Source organism: Eptatretus burgeri, chromosome 4 (genome assembly GCF_056783735.1).
Source record: "Eptatretus burgeri isolate ZD-2024b chromosome 4, Ebu_testis_v1, whole genome shotgun sequence".
NCBI lineage: Eukaryota > Metazoa > Chordata > Myxini > Myxiniformes > Myxinidae > Eptatretus > Eptatretus burgeri.
In genome coordinates, this window is record NC_140964.1 from 16,570,039 (window position 1) to 16,585,340 (window position 15,302).

Sequence of the window (15,302 nt, forward strand, 5' to 3'; positions counted from 1 at the left end):
GGGCACCATTATCACCCACACTGTAATTTCATAAAGTTTATTGCACTGAAAGGAGCTGTAATGGGATGTGTAATTTGTCACCGTGCAAACTGACACGGCAATAAAGCGGCTGCTGAAGCCAACGGTGGCCGCGCACTCCCGCCTGGCCAGAGCCGCTCCACCCGGTAATTGCGCATAAACGTCATAGAGATTTAGGGTCGACCATAAAGAGGAGATGGCTTGGAGCCAGGAAAGGCTTACGGAGGGCTGTGTGGGGATATATGGGGGGAGAGAGGGGAGAGAGTTGTATGCAGACTCGGATTTCATACACTTCTCCTGTGCGTGCTGTGCAGCATGTGTCCTCTTAACATAGAACTCTTTTTATGAGGAGGCTTCCTGGATTATTGGAGGAACATTCCGTGATCCAGGGATGTCCTGATGGCCCGCAGTCCGCAACACGTGGCTCTGGGCTAATTAAATAGTAAAACATTAATCAGTAGGCCAATGCTTAAACGGAACTGTAAATTGTCTGCCTTTTAAACTTGCGTGACGGTGAATTCTTCCAAGCAAGTCGTCCTGCGACCTACTCAGTTTGGAGGTATCTTTGAAATCAATTCAAAACATGCATCGACCATTTTTACAGGAACAATTTTCAAAAGAAAACAAAAAGCCTGATGTTTCTCATTGTGTATTAAACACAGAAAATAAAGTTGTTTGTTTTTTTTATTTTTTTCTTAGGACCGAGACCGATTCCGATACAAGATCTATGTGGTGTATACTGCCCTACATGGTGCATCATATCCTCGATTCAGAAACGGTAAATATATTTATTCTTCAGCCGAGTGAATCTTTTTCGTTTTTAGGAAGTTATCAACTATCAAAGGTGTTCACAAGTACAGTACATGATTGGAAGATGTGCTGGGGAAAAGGAAAGTTAAACTTTATCCAGTTCACGAAAAGAGAGATGGTTGGCTGTCTGTCGGTGTCGCCATTTTCTCAGAGATGGCCAACCAGATCTTTGTGAAACGCTCAGAGGTTCGCCATTGAGTATCAGGGAGTGTCTCGGACAAAAAACAAAAATAATTGAAAAATAAAGTTCCTTTTTTTTTTTTGGAATTTCAAAAATAAATCGCTCGATAATGCCTAAGCCTTTGTAGCTATGTGAGGAAAGGTAATATTAAATGATCCCCGACCCCATTGCTTAGTGGGTGAAAAGGAAGTGTTTTAGGCCCCGCAAAAAAAAATTGAAATTTGATTTCTTCAAATTGACAACCGGATAGAACAGGAACAGCACTGGGCAACACCGGGTACCTGTGCGAGTAATTGATAATAAAAAGGTGATCATTTACAGCAAATTTGTTCATTGCAGGAATATCTGTCATGTTTGTTGTTCAAGCCGGACAATACTCCGCAAAGTAATCGATCGGTCTACTACATACAAGGAAAGTTACATGAGAATAATTATTTATTATTATTCAGTGAAAGTGTCATGTGAGGTCAAATAAATAGATTTCGGAAGTGTTCTCATTGATAATAATGAATGTGTCACCATGCGTTTTTGCTTTTTATATTTCTGCAAAGTTTGTTCCCTGTAACTGACAATGTAATAACCTCTATCATATTGCACATTCCAAGCAAAGTGTTTGTTCATTCAGGTCAGGCTAGCTATGAGCATTTGATAGTCAACTACTCTGCTTTAAAAATAAAAAAAACTAGCAACTAGCAACAAATATCTTCCTTAGGCCATTTTTACCACTTTATGTTGCTATAATCAACCCTAAGGCTTTGATAATTGTAAAATATAAATGAACCCTTTATAAAAAAAAAAATTTTAAAAGCCTTTCAATGCCAAGCTCTGTGAACAACGAGGTCAGGTCGAATCCAGGCTAACTGTCAGGGTGCATCTGGTAAGGTGTTGAGCCAGAGGCGATCCGGCATCGTTGGCTACCTGCATGGATACAACTAATATTAACTGTTTGAGTGTTTAATTTTTCCAGTATGCAATGTCAATATATGGTACTTTTTCAGGCAAACTGAATGAAACGCCTATTGTTTATAAGGCAACCATTGGAACAAACACTTAAATAGGAACAAACAAAACAGATGGTTGAACAATGACATGGGCCACGCACGTTTCCACGAGGCCACGATCGTGGCCAATGGCACATTCCCACGAAGTTAGTAACCATATTCATTGAGGTTAACAACAGCACTCATACAGTTAATAACTATATTCATCTTTTCTGGTTCGGAGTTGCTTCATGTATCGGTCAAATCTACAGCTGTTCCATCCACCTTCATCAAAGTTAAGTTTTCCAAACTGGATCCGTCGTGTTTTTGTGTTGTATCGTCATCCATGTGTGCCATTTGTATTCTCATTTAAACTTTAAGTAATAAATCGTACTTTGTTGTCAATATTATTGAATTCATATTTTGTGTGGCCGAGGCCAACTCCTTGGATATCCAGGAGCTTAATTTTCTCAGTTTTGAATTTGTTTGTCGTTCCGTTTCTTTTCTTTCCTAAAAAAAATGTCATTTCTGCCTTTTCAGCATTACCTTATTCCCACTTGCTAAAAAACAAACAAACTCTTTCACTCCAAAACACGACCTGTCATTCTGCTTTCCGCTTGTACTTCCTGTACCTCTTTCTTTACCTCTCTCTATTCTCAATATCTTCATTGAAGAATATGCTTCTTCCTTTAAAAGCTTTTAAAACCATATATTAAAATGCTTCACTTCCATTATTTATCAGGCATGAGTACAACATGCGTTCTTATCAATCAGGAACTATTCTACCTCTTCTTCATCTTCACAAGACATATTTTGCAACCCTGTCCCTCAATGAAGCACTTGGTCTGTCAACCCTCCTCCGGGTCCAACAGCATGACCTTTCTCTGTGCCTTCAACCAAAATTCATTCCACCCATCCCATGCTCTTTATCTCAGAATATTAAACATGGGAATCATAAGAATTCCAAATTGCAGAGGTTGTCTGTGTACATCAATCAAATCCCCTTCAGGTTGTTTTACAGTGTCAAACCCCTCCATTTCAGTACCCTCCTCAAAACATCTCTGACAAGCCCACATCCTTCCAACCCCAACCATTTGATGTGCCCCCCTCTTCAGCATCCCTCCACTTAATGTCCCCTCTTGCTGCACCCCCCCTTATGCCATCTCCTCAAAGCTTCCACCTCACACCCTCAAAACATCCACATTACCCTATCTTCTCAAAGTTTCCCAGTCACAACACCCCCTCAAAGATCCCACCATAACCCACCCCTCAATGCTTCCCCCTCTCGGCTTCCCCCTCTCGGCTTCCCCCTCATTGTGCCCCCCACTCGACTTCCCACTCATTCCGCCCACCTCAGCTTCCCCCTCGTCCTGTCCCTCTCTCTTACCCCTGGTCCCGACCCCTCGCATCTTTCCCCATCCCACCCCCTGCAATCATTCCATCCCTTTCCTCCCTCACAATGCTGCACAATCCCAGCCTCGTCCCACAGGCCACTCACTGCCTGAGCTTCCCACCTGTACCGTACCCTCCCATCTTTCCCCATCCCACCCCCTGCAATCATTCCATCCCTTTCCTCACTTGCAATGCTGCACAATCCCAGCCTCCTCCCACAGGCCACTCACCCCTTGAGCTTCCCACCCGTCCCGTACCCTCCCAATGCCTCCTCCCCTGTCCCACACTGTCTGGACCTCAAACATCCAAGCCCTCCACGCCAACCTGCCAGATCTCTCAATACAGGCCGTTGCTGACAGGTCAGACATCATCTATTTTATAGAATCCTTCCTCCCACAGGATGTCTCTGACTCCTTATTGTCTCCTCCGATCTCATAGGTCTGAATCCCACCCTGGTGTCAGAGTTGCTCTTTACATCAATAACTCAATTTCTCACGATCCATGTACTGATCTTTACACCTCCCAACCCCCAGGAGTACCATTGTCTGTGACTTCCTCTCCACTCCAACCTCTTTTATCTTTCCTTTCTTAATAATTGATCGAGAAAATGTATTTGATACACATTCATCCTTTATGTTGCCAGTGGATAACTTGGAACCCACTGTCAGGCAAAGAAGAAGTTTGTCTCCCAAGGGACACTGGATACTATTGACCAGAGTCACAGAGCCAGGCTTCATGGCAGAGTTGACCTGTTCAGGGAGTTGATGCACAAAATTGTACATGAGCTGAGGGCAGGCAATGAGGCCGATGTGCGAGGAATCTGTGAAGGGGTAAGGGCATCAACTGTGGTCAAGTGATTCTCATTCTGCTTACAGAGGAATTCATGCATTGCGTTGTTCCAAGCCCATCGCTCAGTGTACTACCGTTAGAGCAGAGGGTGGTGGGATCTTGGTGGAGGATTGAGAGGAGTCTGAAGTGAAGGTCTGCCAGGTCAGTTACTTTGAGCGGCTGTACCAGGCTGACCCACCAGCTGTTGAGTTGGATGTCAGGGGTGTAACTATCCCTATTGCTGTCCCTCCAATCAACTGTGAACCACCTTAATTTGTGGAAACAGGCTGCGGTGAACCGGTTGAAAGGAGGTAAAGCTCCAGGGATCTGTGGCATCCATGCCGAACTTCTCAAAGCTGGTGGAAATGCTGTACTCATGTCGTTGCATGCAGTTCTGTGCTCTGTCTGGAACACAGGCATCATCCCAACTGACTGGAAAATGCACCTTGTTGTTCCTCTCTGGAAAGGGAAAGGTGATCGCCAGGACTGCAACAACTACCGAGGGGTGTCGCTGCTCTCAGTGCCGGGCAAGGTCTTTGCATGGATAATTATTGATGGGGTTCGTCACCATATTCTTGAGCACCAGTGCCCAGAGCAGTCGGCCTTTACACGAAAGAGGTCAACAATTGACCGTATCCTTGCTCTTTGTGTCCCCACCGAACGCAGATGAGCGTTTTGGCAGGGGCTGCTCACAGCCGATGTTGATCTCCACAAAGCGTTTGATTCAGTGAATTGTGATGCCCTCTGGGGGATTCTCGGTCTTCGTAGGATGTCACCAAAATGGATCAATCTGATTTCTGAACTACCCTCTGGTATTGAGAGTGCTGTGTGGTGTAGATGTTCCATCCCTTGCTTATTTCTAGTTACTACTGGAGTTTGTCAGGGGTGTGTACTAGTCTCCACACTTTTCATTGCTTGTATGGACTGGATTCTAGGGAGGATGTCAGAGAGATTAAGTTGCGGTACATCATTTGAGAATGTCAAGATCTCTGACCTTTATTTTGCAGATGATGCAGCCATCTTTTCAGAGACACTAGATATCCTTATGGGGGCCCATGAGACACTGAATGAGGAGTGGGAGCAGCTGGGATTACGGGTTTCGTGGGTCAAAACGAAGATCCAGGCTTTTAATGACATCTTGGATGCTGCTATCCTGTCTGTACCTGTCTGTGGTGAGGATGTTGAGGTCACGGAGAGATTCACTTACCTTGGCAGTGATATTTATGTCTCTGTTGGATGTGAGCCAGAGGTCAATAGATGTCTGTGTCATGCCAGAGGAGTCATGGAATTACTGGATCATGGGGTGTGGCGCTGTCTGTACCTGTGCAGGAGTACGAAAGTCTGAGTCTTTAAGTGCTTGGTGCTTCCAGTCTTGCCCTCCAGAGGTGAGATTTAGATTCTGACCAGGGATCTGTAATGGAGACTTAACTCCTTCGGTGCCAGGTCTCTTCAGAGAAGCCGTAGCTATCGCTGGTCGGACTTTGAGTCCAACGAGCGGTTACTGAGAGAGATTAAAATGAGATTTGTTACCTGTATAATCCATCAGCGTCAGCTGCGGCTGTATGGACACGTGGCTCGTTTTCCTGACACTGATCCTGCTCACCAGATTCTCTCAGCGAGGGAGCCTCATGAGTGGAGGAGGCTGATGGGCCAAACACATGCCTCCTGGTTGCAGCAGGTTGAGCGGCCTTTCAAGGAGATGGGGATTGGCAAGGCATCTGCCTGGGGGATGGCCAGACGGAGGCCGCTCGAGTACCTGCGGAAAGTGGACGCAGCGACGCGCTGCTCTGGTGCATGCTCCCACGCATGCTCCCATACCTGACCTACCTGACCTGACATTTATTTATCAACAGAGTTCTCTGTTCATGCAGATCAGACCTGGAGTCGAGTCTCTTGGGTCGAGTCCGGGGTCGTAATATTTTAGTGAATGTTCAAACCAACCTGACAATTATGTCCCGACAGCTCAGACGCTTTTGTCTCCTGCAGATGTCTGTCTTTCTTAATTTAATTACTCTCTCGAAAATTTGATTTAAAGTGTGCAATTACATTTACAACCACTTGAAAATGACTTCATTGATTCGCAGGTTTAAAGACTCAGAGTTAAATTAATAAAGATGACTTCCCTTACAACAGACTTCAATGCAAGAGGAGATTATTAAGGCCATCAAGCGTGCACAATGGTTGCCAATCTATGGTTATTAGTGCTCCATCCAATTATAAAATCTGAGGGTTAAGCAAAGAGTAAGCAAGTAAGCGAGCGTTCACCGGCACCCTGAACAAATTCCCAATTCCTGCCCTGCCTGATTACTGGGAAGACAAGGGCAAACCACCCAGCATACCCCATGCCAAGTAACTGCTTCGGCAGTACCGCTGCTCTGTTAAGTGTACGAGATGACGGCGATGACAGCAGACCTTACAGATACCACACTGTCTTATTAAAAAGTTTGACATTGTGTACCAGTAGTGTAGAAACATTTTAAATTTCTGCCTCTTGGTCTGTAACACATTCCTTCATCCTGGTCATTACAGTACTGAATCTGATTCATCATTGGGACTTGGCTAGTGATATTGAAAGAGTGACCCCTGTGATTGCAAGAAACTGTTGGGTGTGTGTCCATGCTGCTCTGAGATGTGTAAATCTCCAATGTACACGACTGACAGAAGCAATGTAAATCAATGTTAACTATCAGTAGCAGAAATTATATTTAGTGATATTTGTCCAAGTGTTCGATTTTCTACCCATCTGTCTGTTTCTTTGTCTGCATCTGTTATATAAAAGGTTTATGTCAGGCTTTGTCCCCTAAAAAAAAAAGATGCTTCCCCAACAGTCATCCATCCTTTTTTTTCTTGTGGATTTGCCCTATTTTATTCGACAGACACCTTTTCTTCTTTCCATGACATATTGATGACAGACTTTAAAATGAAAAACTAGAACGGCGTTCGGTAGAGCGCAAACCTCCGCCAGGCTGAACAGTTTTCGTTTTGTATCCCACTGATAGGCTGGATCTGCACCCGGACATGAACCAAACTCTAATGGGCTTGTTCTTGTCCAAACTCATCCACCAAATTTCGACTAACTCCATCCATAACTTTTCGAGATATCCTGCTCACAGACAGACAGATAGACAGACAAGGGTGAAAACATGACCTCCGTTTCGTGGCGGAAGTAATAAAGAAAATCTCATATTCTGCTTGCATTTGTGTCATGCGTCGGAGAACTCCTGCACATACTGTCGGCTGCACTGCACGTGATGCTCCTCAAGTGGTGGCAGGTTCATTGGATGGCCAGAGACAATTAGATTGCTCTCAATGGGTGAAGTGTGGTGTGGCCTGTGTTAACTTGAGTGGGCCAAGTGGCCATTTTTTGTGCCATCATCAAGTTGTATTGTCTGTTACTATAAAAAAAATTTTTTATACACTTGGACTTCAACCGAATGAAATATGACTCGTGGTTCGAGATCTCCAGAGTTGATCAAGTCGAACAAGATTGCAACTGAAAGTCTTCTCCACTCGTCATGACGATGTCCTGTTTGTAAAAGAAACATTGTCCTTGCACCATTTTGTCTCGCAGCACAGCTTTGCCACCGCTTAAAGTGGTTTTCTGGATCAATTTGTCATCCGATCAGATGTGAGTGCCACCCCAATATCAGCCTATCTCAGGAAAACTTTCTTTCAAGTTCAATGTTGATTCTGCTGAGACAAATAAATTCCCATTGAATATAAATAAGAGGATGTATAATTATATATATATATATATATATATATATATATATATATATATATATATATATATATATATATATATATACATATATATATATACAGTGTTGTTCTTCTTCTTTCGGCTGCTCCTCTTAGGGGTTGCCACAGCAGATCATCCATTATGATCCGCACACTGATTTGGCACAGGTTTTATGCCAGATGCCCTTCCTGACACAACCCTGGTTACCTCTTACGACACAGGGAATGAGGATTGGGTTTCGCCATGATTCCAGGCTGCCCTACACAATCTCATAGCGTGGTCCAGAGCAGAGCACCCGTCCTCAAGCGATCCTCCAACCAAAGCCTCCGAGTAGCTGGATTACAGACGCACGCCACTACGCCCGGTGTATGATTATATATACAGATATATATATATATATATATATATATATATATATATATATATATATATATATATATATATATATATATATATATATATATATATATATATATATATATATATATATATATATATATATATATATATATATATATATATAATTCTTTTTGAAGTTATAGACAGATTATAACAAAACTTGGTGGAAGAGTTGTTTAGGTGACAAGATCAAGCTAAATAGATTTTGGTTTAGGTCCGAGTGCAGATCCAGCCGATAGTTGGGATACAAAACGTAAACTGTTCAGCTTGGCGAAGGTATGCGCTCCACCGAGTGCCATTCTAGTTATATAAAGTAATTTTTGCACACTCAGACCTCCAGGCATTTCGACAATATATGATAGTTGAAAGGAAATAATTATTTGTCATTTCCGTCGATATTTGTTTGTGTCCCGCTTGGTAGAAGGCAGCATGCAAGAACCTCTGAGGTTATTGATTGCAAGAGGGCAAGACTTTCAACAAGAAGGTCCGATTTCAGATTACCTGTATCAAGATAACCTTGCTGGATTTAAGTCAAGGACAGAATGGACTTGCTCTCCACACCTTTTCTTATGCCCACAACAATGATGTGAACTTCCTAATTTGTTTGATGCAGTTCTGATGTTTCTTTGAATTATTAACTTTTGTAGTGGTTTCTCCAATTTTCACACTGAACCAATTTGCCCACCCGAATCGCAGGTGATTATATTCATCAGTGATTGGCACACCTCCGTGAGGTTCACCAGTGGAGGGGAGCATGCACTGGCGTGAATGTCACGCATTTTCAAGCAAATTTCAAAATGCATTGCCATCATTTCCTGCTCTTAAAATTCCATATTTTAAGAATGAGATTTGCAATTACACCAAATTTACTTCTTTGTGTGATATAATTGAGATGTCTAAAATTATACTAAACCTTCTGACTCACCTGGAGATTGAAAGGAGGTGTCCATTGTGGGGAAAACTCTCAGGGATCGTGTGAGATACACTGATGTCAAATTTATGGCTTCTGGTCCAAGGCAGGCAATTCACTCACTGGGTCGAACATTTCCCACTCAATACCAGTTACAGGCTTGGATTGGAAGGTGTTCGCAGGCGAGTTTGACCCGATGTCCACTCGATTGTGAGACAAACTTTTGCAATTCTTGTACGAAGCATCGGCGACATTGAGTCAATTTGCCCCAGATTTGCACAGAGGTATTATCTCAGTGTATGGCAGGTTTAAGCTAACAAGGAATAACTACATATATATCTGCAATCACAATGTGATCGCCAAGGCTCAAAGCGTCCCCGGCCCACAAACAAATGATGGCCATATTGTTTTTTGGACCGCTATATGACCTTAACCATTAACATTTAGAGATAAAGGGAAAACTAACAAAATGTGTCCCCATCTAAAATCTCTCCATAAAACTCACCGTTATGAAAATCTGAGGAAAATTATTCAAATTATGATAAAAAAAGTTGTTTCTTGTTACTTAGGTCACAATCCGAAGTAGGTCAAAGCCACGAAACAAATATCATGTCCACAACTTATTATTCACTATTACGATGCAAGAACATCTGGGAAGGCCAAGAGGTGCTTGAGATTCCGCATTGGAAAAATTGAGTGACGACAAAAAAAATGCATTATTCTTTTGAGACCGCCATTTGACCTTGACCTTTAACCCAGAGTAAATTTAACCTTGATGTAAATTAAACATAAATGTGCCTTGTTCGAGGGCCTTGGCTATCTGATTGGACAGACTTTAGTCGAGTTTTTGGGAAAAATGTTAAATTGTCTATAATTAGGTCATGACCTTAAATTTAGGTCAAGGTCAGAAATTGTCAGCTCCACATACTTTTTAATCCCATTATTGATGAAAAATGTAATTCCATAAGTCTCAGCTTGCTCACCCCCCAAAAGGGGGGGGGGGTAGGAAGACAAGAGGGTAAGCTCAACCAGAACAAAGCAAGTGTGTTTTTGTTTGTCGTTTTGCATATTTTGTGATCGTAATTTGTGTCAGAGGCTGTGGAGCTGTATTTGTATTTGTATTGCTGTATTTGTGTCGGTAACAGTTTTTGTGGGTATTTGTGTTAGTTTATTGAAGGAAGCAGGGGAAGGCCTCGTGTTAGGTTCAGCGTTAAATCAGTTGGGGCCTTGGGAGTATGAGGATAAAAAAAAGGTCATAAATAGAGACCGAAGTAGAAAGGAAGAGGAGTTCATAAAATGTGATAGTTGCTCAATGTGGGCCACATCACCAATAGGGGAAGCAGTGGGTTCTTAATGTTGCAGGAAGTGTAAGTAAATAGCTCACATGAAGATAGTTATTACAAGGTTGAAGCAACGGATGGATAATTTGCAGCAAGTAGATTTGTATTGTGAGAAAATTTGAGATAATAGTTGGTTACGGTTGTGGAGTGAGGTTGCTGAGGATATTGGAAGTGGTGACGATGCAGCAGGGACAGGCGGTGGTGATGGTGCAGCGGGGGCAGGTGGTGGTGACGGTGCAGCAGGGGCAGGCGGTAGTGACGGTGCAGCAGGGGCAGGCGGTGGTGACGGTGCAACGGGGGCAGGTGGTGGTGATGATGCAGCAGGGGCAGCTGGTGGTAACGGAGCAGTGGGGGCAGGTGGTGGTGATGGTGCAGCAGGGGCAAGCGGTGGTGATGGTGCAGTATGTTCAGGCAGTGGTGGAGGTGCAGTGGGTGCGGGCAGTGGTGGAGGTAGAGTGGGTGCAGGCAGTGGTGGAGGTGCAGCAATATAAATTGGTAGAAATGATGTGTGAGACAGTTTTTGTAGGTGATGAGATGATTATATATGTAGATTCTTCATTCTGCAGGAAGGATCGTAGACATCGAGTTCTGTGCAGTTTTTGAGGAGCAGGAGTTAGGGACATTGAAAGAAGGGTAAACGATATTGTATCAGGTCATAATAGGAAGAAGTTGGTTGTGGTACAACAAGGAGCGAATGATGTTGGGAAAGCTAACTCCGAGGTTTTGAAACACAAATACAGGATATTGGTTGGGTAAGCGGCTGAAAGCAAAGGGTTGGGAGGTGATGTTTTCTGGGATTCTCCCAAGATTAGGAAACGATATAGAAATTACGAGTAGAGTGCTAGATGTCAACCAATGGCTGGAAGAATGGTGGAGGGTGGAAGGTTTTGCATTTAAGAAACAGTGGAAATACACTAGAAAGGAGGTGGTTACGAGGAGATATGATGGAGATGTTTAAGATAATGAAAGATAAAGATAAAATAAGTGCAGATGAATTATTCAGCAGATATCAATGACAGGACCAGGGGCCATAGCTTGAGAGTAAAGAAGAGGACAGTTAAGATGGCAAGGCAGGGGACTTTTACTCAGAGAGTAATTAATGCATACAATGGCTTCCCTGGAAAGGTCGTGGCAGCAGAAAAAGTAGATAAGTTTAAATTGGAATTCGATAGGTACTTGAAAGTTATGGAGATAGAGGGGTATGGGGATGTTGATAGGATTTTTAGGTAGCTTGAGCATTGATGGGTGATTGTGTGCATGTGTACAGTGCTGTTGGTGGGAGTTTTTTCAAGGGGGGTTGTGTGGTTGACATGTATTTTTTAACCAAGCTCATGCCCCTTCCCTGAGAGGGGAATAAAATAAATACAAGAACAACAAAAAGTAATTAATTAAAATTAGAAAAATAAATACGAAAACACTTAATTTTTTTTTATAAATTTTGCATTTTCTTCTTTGGATCATGTGTTGATAAATTGGTGTGGTTTTGATGTAACACAGGTATGAAGGGCTGAATGGCCTCCACCTGTGTCTGATTTCCTTGCCTTTCCTTGATCCTAAATGCTGGTTTAGTACTCCTATGGGTCTAAGAAACTCCGACATACCATTAAAAACTGGGGTAACTAATTGTCGAAACAAACCCCACAATAGCTATAAGCCTGGAACTATCCCATAAGGGGATGCTTAACAAAGAACTTTGGCCGAGGAGAAGGCCATTTGGCCCTTTGTGCCTGCGACTCTTTTGTAAAAGTAAAACACGTCTATGTTTCAGTATAAGGTATATGATATGTTGTTCATATCGAGTCATGGACCCAGTTGTTGTCAAGTTGGAGGCAATACGTTGCGTTACTGGGCTGCCTGGATAGCCTGGAAGTGTATGTGCACTCATCTCTGAGCTATCTAACTTGGGTTTGAATCTTGACCGAGCTATAAACTGTCACCCTGGTCTTTGGTATCCAGGGTGATTCATCAATGTGTGTGCTGTCTCTTGGATGGAAGTTAAACTGGGCCCATGGTGTCCTTTGTGAAGAGTTGGTGAGCGAGCACCGACACCTTGAAAAAAAGTACAAATTCCTGCTCTAACTTGCATGGGGCATTGTATCAGCAGAAACAGTCGTGCCCCCTAGGCAATGATGCTTTGCACAAGAACAGCCATGTGCTGTATACAAAAGAAGAAGAAGTGTTGCGTAATCATAACAAAATCGGGCATGCTCTTTTCTGCCATGATATATGTTGCAGAGAAGAGGCAATGGAGCATCTTTAGTCATTCAAATACTATACCACACCAAGTAAACAATGCTTATCACTCTTCCCTCCCATCCCCCAAATCCCCTCCCCCCCCAAACCCATTCAACATCCCAGGAGATATAATTTAGGATATGAGTACACATGGCCTGTGTTAGTCTCTAATGAAGAGCACTTTGGAGGTGAAACATTGAAATTTTGATCCTTTGTCTTTAAAAGCAATCACAATTGGAACGTCAACGCAGGAGGAGGACATTTGGTCCATCAAGCCAGGACAATCGTATCAATATGTAAATACTCTCCCATTAGCACTACTTCGAGATACCTATCTAACTCAATTTAAACACAATCTACTGTTTCTGCCTTTTCAGGAAGACTATTCCATGCATTTACTGCTCTCTGAAAGAAAGACCTCTGTCTTACTACCGTCCTACCCCTCCTCTTCTTTACTGTGAAACTGTGGCCTCTGGCGATGTCAGTGTTCATTCTGCTTAAATTTCTCATCTCACAAAATTCCTGTACAATTTTAACACTACCTCTTTTGATTTATAACATATCCTGCTATACGAATACCACCTTAAACCCTGTTAGCTTAACCTATGGCTACCTGCTACTATATTACCAGCCCCAAATCTTTCAAATGTGTCACATTCTCCAAGATTGCCCCTTGCATCATGTTGTCTCTATTTCCATTATTCGTACCCAATCCTAGTACCTTACATTTCCATGTGGTAAAACTGCATCTGCCAGTCAATGTACTCAGATTTTCCTCAATCTGGTCACCCCCTTCCCCCATCTCCCTCTGGTGTCTACCTTACCTCCAAGCTCATGTCGTCTGCAAATTTGGAATGCCTACTCTAAATCCCACTGTCTAAATCATTGATGTCATTTCTGAATAATGGTCCTCGAACTTACTCCATCACCAACAACCTTTACTTCCTATCACTTACCCCAGTCGGATATGCTCTCTCTCTCAGCCATTCATTATTTTCTATAACCAAGCGAGTTTCCAATCCAGTTAGCAACTTAGCAACCACACCCACTGCAAGCCGCCCTCACCTTAGCCAACAGCCTTCCATGTGGTACCTTATCAAAAACTTTTTGAAAGTCTGGACTCTAGAATCTAGATAAATGACATCCACTGCACTTTCCTGGTTGACCCGGTCAGGAACTGCCTCAAAGAATTCCAAATAATATGTAGCTCCATTTCACAACGTCCATTTTATAAATCTGTGCTGATTACCTTTAATTGGTTTGAAATTATTCAAATGGTTCCATATAATTTTCTTAATTAATGTCTCCAACACCTACCTCCCAACACCGACCCTCCCAAATTAATAATGACAATCCATAATAACCCACAGAGATCCAGCGTTCCCCATCCTCCGAAAAACCTTCAAACCAAGAATAAAGTCCATCCTTCGTAAAATAATTGTGAAACTTCGCTCCTTCTTGCTTAATCTTGTCAGCTACGTTTGTGATTTGCTCTGAGTTATCGGGGATATAGGTGCAACACTTAGAGTTGATCACGGCACACGTTCCACCCTGAGCCGCGAGGATGAGATCAAGGGCAACCCTGTTTTGCATTGCGACCACGCGCAGGGCGACCACCTCCGAGTTGATACCAACCATGCCCAGGGCCGTTGTATTTGCCAGCGACTCGAGCGAAGCGGCTATCTCTGCCAGCCCCACAGACGTTTGCCCTACACCGTAGTGAGGAATGAGAATCATGAAGAACAATTCAGTTGATGTAAAACTCCGTTTACCCCGTTTCAAATGCTCAAAAGGTGACATATTCAGCAGGCGCATGTGCGGCACAATGAATGACAAGTAACATGATCCAGTCCAGCAAATGGAAGCCATTGATAGGCTTAGTTCCCACACACAAACTAGGTATTATTTAAAGCCACTTGTGGCCCAATCTTGTGATTTTTATAGACACAGTTACTGCATTCAGATTTTACTAACATTCCTTTTCCCCATACCTCTTGCACTGAGCATTGATTCCGTTTTCCCCTCACCTGTTCGACCACAAAATATGGAGGTATCTTACTCAAGTTAAAACTTGGCCAAAACCAGTTACTGAAGTTCCGTTGCCGCAGGCAATTTCCATTCCTATCAGTAACGATGTGGTCGTTAGTGTTATTATCCTGTTCATTCCATTCCTTCCACTTAGCCCAGTAACCACATCACTCACTCAGATCAAATGGTATTGCCAACAGAAGCATTCCACTAACTGCTGAGTGAGGTATGTTAGTGCAGACCCAGCAATTAGTTTTATTAAAAGCCTTCGCATGGTTACGAGAAAGAGCCAGATAAGTATTTATCCCATGTAATGAACCCTTATCTACTTCCACTCTGCCCGTTAAGCTTCTCCGGTCTCTGAGTGCTATGTGGTTAGCTCGGCGGGCTGTGTGACAGGCACTTGGCCGGGGAACATACAAATGACGTTGATCACGAA